This window comes from Furipterus horrens, unplaced genomic scaffold (assembly GCF_987537825.1).
Source record: "Furipterus horrens unplaced genomic scaffold, mFurHor1.1.pri manual_scaffold_2, whole genome shotgun sequence".
Classification (NCBI taxonomy): Eukaryota; Metazoa; Chordata; class Mammalia; order Chiroptera; family Furipteridae; genus Furipterus; species Furipterus horrens.
In genome coordinates, this window is record NW_028327172.1 from 92,751,642 (window position 1) to 92,763,943 (window position 12,302).

General features: G+C 38.9%; 1 pseudogene; it reads left to right on the top strand.

Annotated features, from left to right (window-relative positions):
* Positions 1 to 11,299: 11,299 nt before the first annotated feature.
* On the top strand, positions 11,300 to 11,971 carry LOC150019096 (nascent polypeptide-associated complex subunit alpha pseudogene; annotated as a pseudogene).
* The last annotated feature ends 331 nt before the right edge of the window (positions 11,972 to 12,302 follow it).

The window sequence follows — 12,302 nt, forward strand, 5'->3', positions numbered from 1 at the left end:
GTCCCCCTCACAAATGAGTTATGTCATGACCTATTTTGTCCTCACTGTAGTCTGATTCCATGTAACAGTCTATTTGGGAAGTCAAAATGTTATAAGATCAGGGTACTCATCATGACCCCTTGAATCTTGGAATTAGGATTGCTTGTTTTTCAGCAGTCATTAGAGAAAACCTTTCTAGTTGTGTCTAAATATGTAATGATAACATTGCAAGGGGGAAGTTCCAACTTTATATTTACAGCAAAGACCCAGATGAACCTACTGTTCACACTATAATGTTGGGCCAGTAGATAACTTATTAATTTTGCCAAAAATGATTGCTCAGGACAATTTTTCATCAAGTACCTAAATAAAATTTAAAGGAATGATGTGAATTTTAACAATGTACTAAAATAGTTTTCTAAAAAAATAGATTAAGAAGTAGAACTGCGATTAATAGAGAATGATAACATACAGAAGGACTTTCTAATATCAGAACTGTATAAAGACAGAAAGGGTTGTCTTGGATGATAACCAACTGTTCATTGGAGAGTTTTATCTCTGAATGCTCAATGGAATTCACAAGACCATCTGGCCTTGATACTGAAAATAGGTGGTTATGTTGCTGGTGGAAATAGGATTCTTTTGCGGTTATCACAGGAAAAGCATTTCAGGGATACACTTATAGGGGGAGGGGTACTGTGGCAAGATCTATTGGAATAAAAATAAAGGAAAGGCTTAGGTGATGTCTCATCCATTACCAGGTGGCTTAGCTCCATCTCACTGCAGAAGTTCTGTCTTTAAGACATCAGACCCACACTTGTCACCACCAAGCCCATGAGGGCCAGGACCCAGAGATGTAGAACTTCTCTATTTCTCATTTTCCCATGTGCATGCTGACCACCAAGGCTCCATGATACCAGGGCTGGGACTGTTGTGTTCTTGGACCTGTGCAGCTTGTGAACTTGTGAACAAATGAACCTCAGACTTTTGTTAAGATTTCTATATATTTTTGGGGGGTTTGGGAAAGGGTAATTTTTTTCCCAAACAAATTGATCTTACTAATTCTTCATGGGCTGGTGATGGGCCCTCCCCCTACCCAACCCCTTTCCTGGATCTTCTGGTTTTGTGCCCTTATCCTATCTGGTCTTTTCCCCAGTTTTTCCCAGGCTAGACTCCTCCCCTTTACAAGAGCTAGTTTAGTTTCTACTGCACATGCCTCCAAGTTCTACTTGTCATCTGGGTCCTCATCAGAGGAATTTCCCCCTTATATTTCCCCACTTCCACTCCAGTGGCTACAAATCTTCTACTTCTTAATTAGGCTTAATGTCTGATTCTATTTACTCCATTTCTTTGTTAATTACTTACAGGCTGCCTACTGTAACAGTTACACCAAGTGATGTGTAAAAGCCTTGTAATCTTAATGTTTCAATGAATGTGTAGAATAGTATGGTACAAACTATGTTCCTCTGTTTCATAACCGACTAAATAAGCAATAGGGTGGTCCCGGGTGTTAAAGGATATGTGAGATGGGCATGATCTGAAAGATTTTGTGGTATTTTTAAGAGGTGATAAAAGAGACCTTAGAAGTTACATGGGTATGAGAAATTAGCAAAGTGTTCAAGTAGATGAGGGAGAAAATGAGATGGCAGGATAAGAAATATTTAAATAATTCAACTGAGTGAAATTAAAAATTGCTTACTGACAGGTGAACTTATTATATATTATGTAATATGAAACTACATTTTATTCTAGCTTTTTAATCTATGATAAAATCAAGAATCTTTAAAAAAGAAAATAAAGTACATTTACTAGCTTAAAGGAAGAATCTTTACATCTATGTGCAGTAGACTTTTAATCAGGCACTTATTACAAGAACATACATGTTCCATTATGTTGACCTTTTCCCATTAGGATTTCCATAACCAATGACATATCCCAGTCATCAATAATGTGGGCCTGGCCTATGTGACCATGAACAATGATTCCAGTTGGACATTAGAAGCTGTAAAGAAAAATAGCCTAGAAAAGCAACACAAGAGATTTTTTTTAAATGGCTCCTAATAAATACTCATACTACCAAATGATTGTTGGTGATTGTTTCTTAGTTTTTCACATGCTCTATAATTAAAATGGAAGGTTTGAGTTACCAGGGTGAAGAGGGAAGGATTAGTAACTCAGGTATTATGATGATTGTTGCAGAATATAAAAGAACTAGTGAATAAAAATAATAAGTGTGTGTAATGAATTTTAAGGCCTTTAAATTGTTACTAAAATTCCTGCCATGTTTTATTTCATTCAGTTCAATTATTTATTCAAACTATTTAATAATTAAATATTTAATCAAATTAAGTGACTAACAATGAATAGCATACAGGCTTTGTACAATGCTCAGAAGAACAAAGGTGAACAACGCATGGTTCTGCCCTCAAGCTGAGGCATATACAAGAATAACTACAATACAAATTAAAATCTTAACAAGAGCAACTTCTACTTCATTGCCATGACAGAGTAACTCATATCAGAATAACCCTGAAAATATAAAAAACTATTAAAATGAAGTACAGGCAGTGCAGTTCTGTGATCTTTCAGAGAATAAAAAACACATGAAGTGAGTTCCTTGATTGCTTCAGCTTTTCCTTTTCTAGGTACTTCCTAGAAACAATACAGATGTGGTATTCAAGCAGAGAAGCATAATGTCACTCAAGTGAGTAGGCACAAATCAAGGTTCAGTGCTGCTGAGGGGCTGGAATTTTCAGGAAAAGAGAAAGCATGGAGGGAGTTGTGCTGAGGAGGCAACATAGAAATATATGTAGGCATCTCCTTAGTTCTTCGACAAATCATATGCAGTACACAGAGACCTCATTGGAAAAGCAAACATCTATGAGACTTCAGAGCCTCAATTTGGAAGTTAAACTGTTCTATCTCTAGTTATATGCACCCTAATAAATCTTTAAAATTGTTGAAAAATGAAGCAGAATTATTAGCAAATTAACTGTTGGCCTGGGTAAAACACATACTCATGTGAAAAAATATCTTGGCTTTTAACAAGGTAACATTCACAATATTTGGGACTATTATTTTTTCAAAATATGTTTTCTGGCCCAAGTTAGCTTTTCTTTCCTGCTGAGACTCCAATGGTGTGTATGTGTGTGTGTGTGTGTGTGTGTGTGTGTGTGTGTGCGTGTGCACGTGCACATGCAAACATTCACACTTGTTCCACATTATGGAGCCTTTCATTTAAAATTCTCAGCACTTTTATTCCATGAGCTTTGCTTTGGGTATCTTCTACTTCCATAGCTTAAGATTTTCTGGTATTTTTTTTCTAGGGTATTCAATTTATTGCAAAGCACACCTAGTGTTTTTTTTTCAGATATTTAATTTTTTAAGCTCTAGAATTTCCATTAAATATTTTCTACAAGTTCTACTTCTTTGCTGAGCTTCCTCATCTGATTCCTTATAGTTCCCAACATTTTTGTGTGTGTTTGTTTGCTAAGTAATTTACAACATTTCTGTCATGTCAGATCCGTTTTAATAACTCTGGAAAAATATATCAATGATTCTAGGTCACTTTTTGTTCATTTTTTGAATGTCAATTAAAGTAAAATTATTGTCTACAGTAGTCCCAAATTATAACAACTCACAGATCTGAAATGCTCAGTAAATTTCAAGTAGATTAAACATACACACACACACACACACACACACACCAGTTACAAACTATCATAATAATATTGTCTGAAAACTAATGACAAAAAAAATTCAAAAGCAGCAAGAAAAAGTAAATACAGCACAAATAAAGGGAAAATCAAAAGGATTATATTTCTTTTCAGAAACAGTACAAGCTAAAAAACATTAGAATGAAATCTTTAAAATTCAAAAAAAAAGACATGTAAGACTATAATTTTATACCCAGTGAATATTCTTCAAAAAAAAATTTAAAAATAAACAAAAGCTAGAAGAAATTATCACCAAAGGCCTGCACTGAAAACAATGTCAAATGAGATTCTTCAGGCTAAAGGAGACTAATGCCAGATGGAGATTTGGGTTATACATAAAAATGAAAATAGTGAAAGGGAGAAATATGTGGGTGAACATAAAAAACCTTAAAAAATTATTTAAGAAACTTTAATTTTAAAACAAAATAATAACAATGTATTATGGGGTTTAAAACAGATGAAGTAAATATTGTAACAACAATGCATAAAAGATAAGGAATGTAGTGAAAGCATGTTGTTATAAATGTATCACCTTATATGTGAAGTTATATATAATATTAATTTGAATGTAGATTTTGATAAATTAATTGCATATTCAAACAATAGAGCAATCTCTGAAATTAACACAAAAGTGTACAGCTAATTAAACAGTAGTCAAGATAAAACTAACACAAAGACAACACAAGGAACAGTGCTTTTCCAAAAGAAGCAGTGAAAAACAAAGAAAAGAAAATAATTCAACAAGTACATGCACAGAAAATAAAAGAAATTATCTTTATTGGAATATGGCAGCCAAGTAGGTGGAGGCAGAGTCCACTTGTTTGGATACTTGGCTGCTCTTTTGAAAAATAAACAGAGCATTCAATGGAATCTTAGTGGATATGAAGTTTGGAAGCCAAGAAGTACAGAAGATCCTTCACAACAGGTGGTAAGATTTTATGGGTGAACTAGGAAATACCCAGGGCATGGTCCCTGCATCTTGCATCCTAGGAAAGTCTGGTCAGAGATCACAGCTTTGCAGCTATCTCCCCTCCAGGGCAAGGAATCCCCAGGTCCTAGATGGAAGCGACTTGGGTACACAAATTTGGGGAGATACAGGCTATACATACTTATAGCTGCAATGGCAATCACCAACCTGGAGAAAGCCAGAGTGACAGAGGGATACTATCTGCACCTGGGTTTGGTGGAGGAGGCTGGCCATTGCCAGCTGTGAATGTGAAAGGCTCAACTTTTTGGAGAGGTGGCATGTATTGAAAGCTGGGCAGTTGACACTGCTGCAGTGGGAGTGCCCAGAGAGACTTTTTAAAAGTGGAGCTGAGGCATGCTGGGCAGGAACCCTGCACAGTGGCCCTGCCACCAAAGGGAAAGGATTAAGGGCGTGATTTGCTCCCACTCAGTAAAGCTGGACTAATTGCTCAGAAAGGTACAAAGCAAGTAAATTTCTTGGCCCCAGCCTGGTGCAGCTGCATAGAGTGGAGAGCATGGGTCTCTGTATGCTGTGAGAGCAGTGGGCTAGAAACTACACCAGAGTATTTAAAGCCAGACAGAACTCCCTTCCCTGGCTGGAACCTCTGAGGAGGGAAGGTCGCACCCAGCCCCACCTCCTGCAGGATCTGAGGTTATCTGAAAAACAGGCTGGGCAGGCTTGAAAACACTGAAGAGTGCATTTCCACAAGAGGAAGACAACAAAAGGAATGCCAGGGGTAACTACTTCGAACTTCTCTCAGGGAGACAAAACGCATTGGTTCTTCAGGCCCTATTTCACTCAGGTAAGCAAGGAGATCAGAAAGTGCTGCAAAGGGGATTCAGGGCCCCTCCCAGCCTTGGTTAAGCTCACACACAGAGCTGCCATCAAAACTGGGCCAGAGAGACCTAACCCTCTTATACAAATCACCACCTCCTGTCCCATGAAATAACTATTTAATCAGAAACTATACATTGTTGGAAATAAGTTGGGTCAGACTAAGATGCATGGTGCAAGGGCAGGTGAGACACACCCACAATTTCCCCAGAAGACTGAACAGTGCCTCCCAGGGGAGACCTGGGGCCCCACCCTCCAAATAGAAACGTCCTCTAGAGAAAGGTGAAGGATACAGGCAGTGTTGACAGAAGTTGGACAACAAAACACAGGACCTTGAGCTGATAAAAGAAACCAAAGATGGATCCAGAAAGAAGTCAGAAGCATGCAAGACATGGTGGGTGTTGTGACTCCCAGAAAGCCAGATGGGGGAGAACCCATCAATGGAGACACCAATAAGCAAAGCCCAAATACAATAAGACATCCCACATAAACTGAATAAAGGGCAGCCCTAGATCATCCAGATCAGGAGATGAAAGAGACTGCACCACAGGTCTTCTGACATGGAACGTAACACCATAAAGACAGGGAGGCAAAGTAGACAAATATAACATGCAGAAACAAACAAGAAGAGTCACCTAAAATAAGAAGATAAAGAAAAAGATTAAAAGGAGAGGAAGGAATGCCACAAAGACTGCTAAGCAAAAGTGAGACAAGTAAACTATCAGACATCGAGTTCAAAATAATGGTAATAATAACACTCAAGTAGCTCAGCGAGAACTACAAAGAACTCCAGGGAAGCTAGAAGGAACTTACTGTGAACTACACCATGAAAAAGACATAGAAACTATCAATAAGAGTAAGGATGAAATGAAAAACACAATACCTGAAATGAAGAACACAGTAGAAGGAAGTAAAAGCAGGTTAGATGAAGCAGAGAATAAAATCAGCAAGCTGCAGGAAAAAGTAGAAAAAAATTCCAGACAGAGCAACAAAAGAAAAGAAAAAAAGAGTCAAAAAGAATGAAGAGGGATTAAGGGAGCTGCAGGGCAGCATGAAATGTAGTAATATCTATATCATAGGGATACCATGAAAAGAGGAGCAAGGGATAAAAAGCCTGTTCGAAAAAGTAATAACAGAAAATTTTCCTAACTTGATGAGAGAAAAAGTGACACAAGTACAGGAAGCATAGTGGGTCCCAGTCAAGATGAAGCCAAAAAGGCCCACCCAGAACACATCATAATTAAATTGGCAAAATTCAAAGACAAAGAGAGGATCTTAAAGGCAGCAAGGAAGAAACAACTAGTAATATACAACAGAGCTCCAATAAGACTATCAGCTGATTCCTCAACAGAAACACTACAAGCCAGAAGGGAATGGCAAAAACTATTTCAATCAATAAAAAGCAAATGCCTGCAAGTAAGACTACTCTACCCAGCAAGGCTCTCATTGAAAATACAAGGTGAAATAAAGAGATTCCCACACAAAAGAAGGCTGAAAGAATACATCTCCATCAAACCAGCACTGTAAGACATGCTAAAGGGGCTGCTTTAAAAGATGAAGAAAAAGAAAGAGAGAGAGAGGAACAGAGGTACAAAGGAAAAAACTCACAGTGAGTAAGTACCTATCAATAATAACTTTAAATTTAAGTAGATTAAATGCTCCAACCAAAAGGACATAGGGTAGGTGAATGGATAAGAAAATGTGACCTGCATATATGCTGTCTACAAGAGACCCAGCTCAGAACAAAAGACTTACACATACTGAAAGTGAAGGGATGGAAAAAAAATATTCCAAACAAATGTGCATGAAAAATGTGCTAGGGTAGCAATACTTATATTAGACAAAATAATCTTCAAAACAAAGACCATAAAAAGAGACAGAGAAGGTCACTTCACAATTCATAAGGGAAGAATCCATCAAAATGATATAACCATTGCAAACATATATGCATTCAACATAGGAGCTTCCAAATATGTAAAGAAAATCTTGGAGGACATCAAGAAAGATATAGACAGCAACATACTTATAGTAGAGGATTTTAGCACCTTACTCTAAAAATGTAGATTTTCCAAACAATCAACAAAGATATTGTGGCACTAAATGGCACTCTAGGCCAAATGGACTTAATTAATATATACAGAACCTTTCACACCAAGGAAGCAAAATAGACACTCTTTTCAAATGCACATGGAAAATTCACAAAAATAGACTACGTGGTAGGACACAAAACAAGCCTCAACAAATTCAAGAATTGAAATAGTATCAAGCATTTTCTCGTATCACGATGACTTGAAACTAGAAAACAACTGTGAGGAAAAAGTAAAAAACAGACTTCCGGCCAAGATGGAGGTATAGACAGATATGCTGCGTCTCCCTCCACAACTAAGAAGGAATACAACTACCTCAAAACTACAAACAACCAGAAATTCCAGAAAATCAAAGTGCAAGAAAGTCCAGCAAACAAGGATATAAAGAAGAAATACTCATCCAGACAGGTAGGAGGGGCAGAACCCAGGCGGAGAAGACAGGGCATGGTGGTGGCAGCAGTGGCAAGAGCAGCGGCAAGAGCAGCAGGCCAGCAGAAAGTGCAGTTACAAATTTTAAAAAGTCAGGAGGGACACCTGGGGAGTGTTCCCAGCTCCTCACCAGAGCAGCTCACTGTTCCAGTGCTGGGGAAAATTAAGCCTCATTGCTTTTGACAGTGGAAACCAGTGGTGGTTGAGATGGAGGCAGAAACTGCTGGCCACAGCAGAGTCCACTTGTTTAAAGGGCCCCCACAGACCTAGAACGTCCGCAGACCCACCCACTGTGGGAACAACGACCAGGGCTCAGATGGAGGGGCGCCAGTCTGGTGCAGAAGTGGGAGAGTTGTCTGGAAAAGGGGCGAGTGTTGGGCAAGCAGTATTGCTCCTTCTCAGACCCCTCCCCTGTATACAGCGCCACAAAGTGGTGAAACAGGTTGCCTGTTACTAACGAATCCCTAAGGCTCCACCCCTTACAATGGAGTAGGAGCGACATCTCTCCCTGAGACACAGAAGCAAACAAACACAGGAGACTTCTGGCCAAGGTGGAGGCCTAGACTGACACGCCCCATCTCCCTCCACAACTAAGAAGGAATACAACTACTGCAAAACCAAAAATAACCAGAAGTTCCAGAAAATAAATGGAAGTCCAATGTATGAAGTTATAAAGAAGTGGTGCTCATACAGACAGGTAAGTGTGGCAAAGCCTGGGAGGAGAGGTCAAGCTGTGCTATCCACAGCAGCAGCAGTGATGGTGGCAGGACAGCGGTAAGCACAGACACCTTTAAGGGGAAGCAAGAAGCACCTGGGAAGCACCCCCAGCTGTGGACCAGATCTGTCAGCTTGAAATTCCAAAGCGGGGGAAGGCAGACCTCCATTGCCTTGGACTGTGAGACACAGTGGGGGTGGAGACAGAGGAGGAGGAGGCTCCTGGTCTCTCAGCGGAGATTGAATGGAAGGAATTCATCTTGGACCCCCACCCCTGCAGAAAACACCCAGTTGTGATGAGTGCACAGGGCTACCCCCCCCATAGCGTAAGAGGTGTGACAGCACTGCCCAGGAAGCAAAGGTAAACACAAAACTGTCCAGGATGGCACAGATCATGATAGAGATCCCAGTGACGCAGCTGATTAGACAGCGAATTTCTAATCTAGTGAAGCAGCAGATAGAAAATCTTTCTGAGGCACAGTTCAGAGCTTTACTTATAAAAGCGCTTACAGTTTTACTTATAAAAGTGCTTACAGACATAACAGGAGATCTTAAACAAGACAGGGAAGGAATGAAGGTTAGTCCTGCTGAAATGAACAAAAACACATATGAAACTAGTGGTGATGGCAAGAAAACCAGGGATCAAATCAACAAATTGGAACACAAGGAAGGAACAAACAGTCAACCAGTGCAGAAAGAGGAAACAAGAAGTGAGGAAAATGAGGAGAGGCTCAGAAACTTATCAGACAGCTATAAGCAGGCCAACATCCGAATCATAGGGCTGCCAGAAGGTTAAAAAGATGAACTAGACATCGAAAAATTATGTGAAAAAATAATAAAGCAGAACTTCCCTAACTTGGGGAAGGAAATAGACTTACACATCCAGGAAGCATAGAGAGTTCCAAAACAACTGGACCCAGGGAGAACCACACCAAGACACATTATCATCAAAATGTCAAAAATCTTAAAAGCAGTGAAAGAGAAGAAGAGAATTACATACAAAGGTGTCCCAATAAGACTACTAGCTGATTTCTCAAAGGAGACTCTGCAGGCAAGAAGGAACTGGCAAGAAATCTTCAAAGTAATGAAAAGCAAAAACCTATAACCATGAATACTTTATCCAGTGAAGCTGTCATTCAGAATAGAAGGTCAGAGAAAGTGCTTCCAGGACAAAGTAAAACTGAAGGAGTTCATTAGATCCAAACCACTGTTATATGAGATGTTAAAGGGACTTATTTAGGAGAAAGGATCAAAATTTTGAACATTAAAAATGAAAGCTGTATCACAACAACCAACAAAAGAAGCTAGAGAACCAAAACAAAGGCAAACTAAGTAGGCAACGAGAGTGTGAAAAGAATTATAGGTATGGGAAACATCATGGGTAAAGGTCAGCAGGGAGGGGAAAGAGGAGAAAGGGAGGGAGATGGTGCAGGAATTAGGAAACATAGTAGGACAGAGTGGAGTAGATAGGAAGATGTTGAGAGGAACTATATGCCAACCAATGGGCATGGACTAAGGGGGGGTGGACAACTGGAGGGAGAGATGTCACTGGGTGGAGGGGAACAAAGAAAATAAATTGGGGCAACTGTAACAGCATAATCAATAAAGCATACTAAAAAGAATTCAGACTCATGTAGACTTAATAATATGTTATTAAACAATGAAGGGGTTAACAATGAGATCAAGAAAAAAATTCAAAAGTTTCTAGAAAATAAATGATAATGAACACACAACAGCTCAGAACCTATGGGACATAGTGAAGGCAGTCCAGAGAAGGAAGTTCATAGCAATACAGGCTGACCTAAAAAATATTTTTAAAATTACAAATAAAAACCTAACTCTACATGTACAAAAACTAGAGGAACAACAACAAAGCACAGAGCATTCAGAAGGAAGAAAATAACTAAGATCAGAGCAGAATTAAATGACACAGAGACTGAAAATTAACAATTCAAAAGATCAATAAAACCAGGTCCTGGTTCTTTGAAAAGAGAAACAAAACTGACAAACATTTAACCAGACTCATCAACAGAAAAAGAGAGAGGACTCCAATAGATAAAGTCAGGAATGAAAGAAGAGAAATTACAACCAATATCACAAAAGTACAAAGGTTTGTCAGAAATTACTACAAACAAACATATGGCAAGAAATTTACAACCTGGGTGAAATGAACAAATTTCTAGAAACATAATCTTTTAAATATGAATCAAGAAGCAGAAGCCTGAAGAGATAAATAACAGGTAGTGAAATTGAATCAGTAATCAAAAAAAAATCCTAGCACACAAAAGCCCTGGACTGGATGACTTCACAGGTGAATTTTACTAAACATTTAGGGAAAAGATAATTTCTATTCTTCTCAAACTATTCCAAAAAAGTCAAGAAGAGGGAAGATTCCCAATCACATTTTATGAGACCAGTATTATCTTAATTGCAAACCAGGTGAAGACACTACAAAGAAAGAAAACTACAGCCCAATATCGCTAATGAACAGATGCTGAAATCCTCAACAAAATATTTAGAAACTAGATCCAGCAATACATTAGAAAGATCATAGCTCTTTTTCTGCTGCCATCTTGGTTCCGCGTTCCCTTTACAAAATGCCCAGTGAAGCCACAGAAACCGTCCCTGCTACAGAGCAGGAGTTGCCACAGCCCCAGGCTGAGACAGGGTCTGGAACAGAATCTGAAAGTGATGAATCTGTACCAGAGCTTGAAGAACAAGATTCCACACAGGCAACCACACAACAAGCCCAGCTGGCGGCAGCAGCTGAAATTGATGAAGAACCAGTCAGTAAAGCAAAACAGAGCCGGAGTGAAAAGAAGGCATGGAAGGCTATCTCCAAACTGGGTCTTCGACAGGTTACAGGGGTTACTAGGGTCACTATCCGGAAATCTAAGAATATCCTCTTTGTCATCACAAAACCAGATGTCTACAAGAGCCCAGCTTTAGATACCTACATAGTTTTTGGGGAAGCCAAGATCGAGGATTTATCTCAGCAAGCACAGCTAGCAGCTGCTGAGAAATTCAAAGTCCAAGGTGAAGCTGTCTCAAACATTCAAGAAAACACACAGACTCCAACTGTACAAGAGGAAAGTGAAGAGGAAGAGGTTGATGAAACCGGTGTGGAAGTTAAGGACATAGAATTAGTCATGTCACAAGCAAATGTGTCAAGAGCAAAGGCAGTCCGAGCCCTGAAAAACAACAGTAATGATATTGTAAATGCTATTATGGAATTAATAATGTAACTATCTAAAAAGAAGCACTCTTTTTTTTTTTTGGTGTTTCAAAAGAGTTACTGCAGCTTTGTTTGAAATTTGTACTGTTTCTATCATTAATAAAGTTATGGCTTCTTGTGGGATGAAAAAAAAAAAAGAAAGAAAGGTCATAGACTATGATCAGGTGTGATTCATCCCAGGGATGCAAGGGTGGTACAATATTCACAAATCAATAAACATAATACATCACATAAACAAAATAAAAGACAAAAATCACATGATTATATCAATAGATGCTGAAAAGCATTTGATAAAGTATAACATCCATTTATCATGAAAACACTCAGCAAAATGGGAATAG